We start from the raw sequence: 6,156 nt of genomic DNA, 5'->3' as shown, positions 1-6,156 counted from the left end.
TGTAATACATAAAGTTTTCCTTTCTGCATTTTTAATGATATACAGTAGCTGATAAGTCCATTTGAATAGCTGATATACTACCAATTAGTCTTATGACAACCCTCAACGCCCTAATCTTGCTAGTAGATATTAAAATCTTCCTGCAACATTTCTAAAGGCCAAATTTCAACTTCTGACAAATTTAGTGATAAGTTTTATCAATGAAGTGGGTACAGTGTAGACCTTGCTTTTTTAGTGGGCATGACAGATGGAACGCTGCAGATATATACAGATTATTGATGATCTTGTTTAAACATCTGAGGTAATGTATCTGAGATTTTTTATTTTTTTGTATTAAGTTATGTGTAGTTTTAATATCTGAGGTAATATATTTTCACCCAGTTTTAAAACCATTTGAATCAGCAAGTTAGTCACCTTACGAAGACACGCTTTGACAGGATTTTAGGAACATTTTAAACAACAGTTATGAAAGTCATATAGTGAAGTTGGACATGTTTTGAAACAGAATAAGTTGTTCCATATGGTTTTTCATAGGTTTTCTAATACTATTTGTCTGTTATGTATACAAAAGATAAATGTGGGAACAAGTGTATACTAAAAAAGGTAGTGAAGTAGAATACTTTACTTTTATAATTGATTCACTCAACCTAAGTTATGTCCAGTTTTCATTAACTGACTCTGAAAGGTTTCACAAATCAACCTAAATTTTGTTTACTTCTCTTTCACGTACTATAAAAGGTTTACAGTCAAAATGATTAGAAAGGAGTATTATTTCCTATCAGGCTCGCAAATATTATTGATGTCACTTTAAACACACCCTAAATTTTCTCGCCTAATCTTTAAACACCCTTAAGAAGAAAATGTCTTCATATCCCCTTTAATGTAATCCAAGAATCATGGTCATTAACAGAATTTAGAAGCCTTAACCTTTGACTTCACATGGAAAAATCATAAGCAATTTTTTTACGGCTATAGGTATGATTGCTTTAGTAAATCAAGAACAGATTAAATTAGTAAATCAAGAACTGATTAAATTCTTAAATTGAGATATAGACCAGCAAACTAGAATTCAAATAAATATAAATAAAAAAAGATAATATTTGTTTCATAATTACAACAAAATGATATTGAAATAACGTTATAAAAATGTGTATCATATAATTTCGTATTTCAAATAAAAGGAAAAATTACTTTACTTTGGGTTTTTAATAAAAGGAATGACACTCATCTCTTTTGTATTATTAATAAATGATACTAAACTTCCTAAGTTTTAATTATGCTATATCTAGTTATTTGATTTGATTTGATTTTAAAAGTAAATTCCGGTATAGCTATATATCTCTAAATTGTATTTATACTTTCTATTTCTATTTTGTTTTTCATTATTACAATGTCCTCCATATATATATATACACGCTAATGTGTATTTGTTATTTTGTTTTTTAAATTTAAAGTGATACGTGCTTAACATAAAAATAGAGATACTATAACGCTCTTACAATAAAAAGCAAACTTAATTTGTAAATTTAAAAAAACAGAATATAATTATAAAAGTTTTCATACTATTTTTTTTTTCTGTGGTTCAAAGTGGGTGTTGGTCTAATTTCTTAAATGGGTAAAGTAAAAAGTGTTTTGTGATAGTCATAATGCGCTTCCACTAATATAAAAGAGTTACTTTGAATGCTTTTGTGTCAGTACAGATATCATCTCTTTCACTGTGTTGCATTATTGCTTTCGCTCCTAACACTTCATGGCGTCTTCAATTCCTCCCACAGAATTCGCCTCTTCAACTTCCAAACTCCCACGGAAGTACGATGTGCTCATCAACTTCACAGGAGAAGACATCCGCAGGAAATTTGTTTCTCATCTCGATTATGCTCTCTCTACTGTTGGGCTCACTACTTTCCTTCATGAGGAGAATGCAGTGAATGACATGCACATCCAACAACCTATTCTCAATCTGTGTCGGGTAGCAATTGTTGTTTTCACCAAAACCTATTCTCAATCTGCTTGGTGTCTTCATCAGCTCCAACAAATCATCAAATGGCAAGAAACTTATTCCCGACATGTTTTTCCTGTATATTACGAAATTCAGCCATCCGATGTACGTCTTCAGAAGGGTGATTTTGGAGAAACATTCAAAGAAACTGCACAACAAACATTTTCAGCACAACAACTAGAGCATGGCATGTCCAGGTGGAGCCACACACTCACCAAAGCAGCAAATTTCTTTGGATGGGATGAGAGCAATTACAGGTAAATCAATCACTCACTCACTCACTCACTCACTCAATCAACCATATTTTGAGCTTGCACTTTAATTTTGGTAATACACGACTTCTTCTGTAATTGCTATTCAACTTGAAGGAGTGATGCTGAACTTGTGGACAAAATTGTTGAGGGCGTTCTTAATTTACCAGTCTTGTTTGCTACTAAATTTCCAGTTGGATTACAATCCCGCTTGAACGATGTGATTCAAATTATAAAAGATAAATCCAGGGAAGTTTGTATAATAGGAATATGGGGTGAGGGAGGTTCGGGGAAAACCACCCTTGCCAAAGCTATCTACAATCAACTTCATGGTACATTCACACATAAAAGTTTTATTGAAGATATTTCACAAGTTATTCAAACAAAAGGGCATGTTCATTTACAAGAACAACTACTTTCAGATGTCCTAAACACAAAGATGGAGATACACAGCGTTGAGATGGGAAAAAATAAGATTCGGGAAAAACTTTGTGGGAAAAAATTGCTCATCGTACTTGACGATACCAAATACGATCCATTATTAAACCTACGCGATAGTCATGTATGGTTCGCTAAAGGAACTGTCATAATAATTACAGCAAGAGAAGAACACCTACTAAGGATACCTCAAAATGGTTCTGCTTTTCCAGTAAATCTGTTGAGCACAAATGAGTCCCTTGAGCTTCTTAGTTGGCACGCATTTAGAGAAGCAAAACCAAAACAAGAATACAATGACCTTGCAAAAAGAGTAGTTGTTTATTGTGGAGGACTACCTCTTGCTCTTGAAGTCATTGGAAGTAGTTTATTTGAAAGGACTAAAGAAGAATGGAAGAGTGTATTGTTAGAATTAAAGGAAATTCCTGAGCATGATGTCCATCGGAAATTGAAAATAAGCTTCAATGGTTTACGCAATGAAATGGAAAAAGATTTATTCCTTGATGTTTGTTGTTTCTTTGTTGGTAAAGGCAGAACCTTTGTTACAAAGATCCTAAATGACTGTGGAGTAGATGCTGATAGTGGACTAAGAATTCTCATTGAGCGTAGCCTCGTACAAGTTAAAAAGAACAAGAAATTAGGAATGCAACAGTTGCTACAAAAAATGGGAAGAAAAATTATTTGTGAAATTTCAAGAAAGGAACTTGGAAAGAACCCTCCACTATGGTCTGGTCAGGATGCAGAATATGAACGATTAGAGAATACTGTAAGAACATTTTTTATCTATGGTTTTGAAATTTCTTTTGGAACTGTTTGCTTTCTCATATGCAATATATTTGTTTTTCTTAGCTCTTCTCATCACAACAGACAAAAGTCATTCAGAAAAGATTGTCTTTGAAAATGTTTTTAATTGCCACAAGAGAGTTCGAACGTTATCCTTCAGGGGTAAGAGACACATCAAGGCTTCTGAGACTCTTCAAAGTTTTTGGGAAACTGAGATGGATCAGTTTGCAAGGGTTTTCTTCAGAATACCTACCTAAAGACATTTATCTGCATGATGCAATGGCGATTGATTTAAAACACAGTCTTCTTCGATTCGTCTGGAAAGAACCTCAGGTTTTTATCACGTGTCATTTTCTTTTAAAATAAAAATAAAAATACTCTTTGTTTCCCCTTATAACTAAACTGTTTCAAATTTTCATTTTCTTCTCTAATATTTTGTCATAAACTATCTTTGTAAAGGTTTTGAGTTGGCTAAAAGTCCTTAATCTTAGTCACTCCATGTACTTGAGAGAAACTCCTGACTTTTCTGGACTACCACGTCTTGAACAACTCGTTCTCAAAGATTGTCCAAGCTTGCACAAAGTACACCATTCTATTGGATGTCTCAACAATCTTTTATTGCTAAATTTGAAAGATTGTACAAGTCTAAGCAATCTCCCAAGAGAGGTATATAAGTTGAAATCTTTAAACACTCTCATTCTCTCTGGTTGTTCGAAGATTGACCTATTGGAAAAATATATAGTGCAAGTGGAATCCTTGTTAATTCTAATTGCTGAAAATGCAGCTGTGAAACAAGTGCCCTTTTCAATTGTAAGCTCAAAAAACATTGGATATATATTTCTACGTGGATGTGAGGGATTGTCATGTAATCTTTTTCCTTCTATCATTCGGTCTTGGATATCACCAATAATGAATCCCTTATCTTATGTTCACTCATTTTGCATGGATATTGAGGATAATGGTTGGAATGATTTTGACCCATTGCTTAGCACCCTTGCAAATCTTCGAAGTGTTTTGGTACAATGTGACACTGAGTTTCAATTATCTAAGCTTGTTGAAACTATTCTGATCGAATATGGAGTAAATATTTCAAAATCAGAAATTTCACAGCAGCACTTCAAGTATTCTTTGATTGGTGTTGGAAGATGCAAGGATTTCTTCAATGCTGTCAGTGATATCATTTCTAAGGTTCTTCTCTAGCTTTCCCTTCGTTCATTATCTTCACAGTCATTTTATCTATTAATTAAGAGAACACAATAATCCTAATAAAGTATGTGACATAAACTACAATTCTAAACTTTTAGCACCCAACACTTCTATAGACAGACAACTTCATCCAAAAGTATTTGATTTTAATAACCAACTACCCAAGTGATTATGCTTGTACTAAGTACTAGCAAATTGATTCCCACTTTCTTGCTTTAGTTGGTACATGATTGTTTTATTCCCAATGATCGTAGAAATATAAACTATGAGAGAAAAAAACAGAACCGAATTCTGAATCCCTAAAGAAATGATGGTGATGATATACATTCAACAAAACTATTAACCAGATTTGTTTTAACCAAGTATTAATTTTTGTTTAATCAAACATGCCCTTATTATCTCATGATATAGGTATTTGCAAGCAATGAGTCACGCGATGTTTCTCTCCCAGGTGATAATGATCCTTATTGGTTCGGCCACATGGGTGAGGGTCGTTCTGTTTTTTTCACCGTGCCTCGAGATCATGACTTGAAGGGAATGGCTTTGTGTGTTGTTTATTTATCAACACCTGAAATTGTGGCCCCTGTATGCCTTAGAAGTGTCTTAATTGTTAATTACACAAAGTGCACATTGCAGATACACAACCATGGCAGGGTAATTTCCTTTAATGATATAGATTGGCAAGGTATAATATCAAATTTAGGACCAGGAGACAAGGTGGAGATTTGTGTGACTTTTGCTCAAGAATTGGTAGTCACGAACACAATTCTCTATCTGATATGTGATGAATTAAATGACTTACAAAAGGAGCCTGCGCCAAAGAAAAATTCCCTCATTAGATTTGTAAAGAAAGTTGTAATGTGACCTCTGATAAGTCATTTATCTTCTTTGAGAACAGCAAGATCTTGAGTTATGGAATTAATCCTTTTGTCCTTGAGTGCAATTTATGTTTCCTCATACTTTCCTTGTGTTTCTTTCAGTATAGCATAGCTTACAGTTAAGAAATTCGTGTTTATATGACCTTGTTTCTGCTCCTCGCATTGTGCTTCCTTGGCTTTACTTGTGTTGTTTATTGTATTTATTTTCTCGTTGTTGGTTTTGTCAACTTTTTACCTTTTAGCATATAGTATTTCATTAAGAGATCCCCGCAAAAGATGCTGCATTATGAAATTAAGATAGCTGAAGTTTTTTTTTTTTTTTTGTATCTATAAAGAAATATACAATCGTTTTATGCTGGATAACAATCGTTTGCATGTACATGGTCCTGTAAAATGTTGCGCTTCCTTATAAATAAGGAAATATTGAAAGAACATTTGGAATAATATGTTTATAATATTGTACAAATATTGATTGCTTCACGTTCCTAACAACCAATGATTCTTTATATAGGTTTATTTTTTAACATTATTCAAACAAATTGTTTCTGCATTTATAAAAGAAAATTGCGCCTTCAACTTCAAGTGCAATGTTTAAGTTAATTTG

The 6,156-nt window shown here is 33.1% G+C and overlaps 1 pseudogene across 1 annotated transcript; it reads left to right on the top strand.

The window, feature by feature from the left end:
- Positions 1–1,406: 1,406 nt before the first annotated feature.
- On the top strand, positions 1,407–5,617 carry LOC114167016 (disease resistance protein Roq1-like; annotated as a pseudogene). The gene is made up of 5 exons (XR_014985478.1): positions 1,407–2,256; positions 2,368–3,451; positions 3,535–3,801; positions 3,928–4,656; positions 5,086–5,617. The product of XR_014985478.1 is annotated as a disease resistance protein Roq1-like (transcript).
- Positions 5,618–6,156: the final 539 nt, after the last annotated feature.

Source organism: Vigna unguiculata, chromosome 10, assembly GCF_037176805.1.
Source record: "Vigna unguiculata cultivar grain cowpea cultivar isolate G323 ecotype 2 chromosome 10, ASM3717680v1, whole genome shotgun sequence".
Lineage (NCBI taxonomy): Eukaryota > Viridiplantae > Streptophyta > Magnoliopsida > Fabales > Fabaceae > Vigna > Vigna unguiculata.
This window is presented reverse-complemented; position numbering and strand designations above follow the sequence as displayed.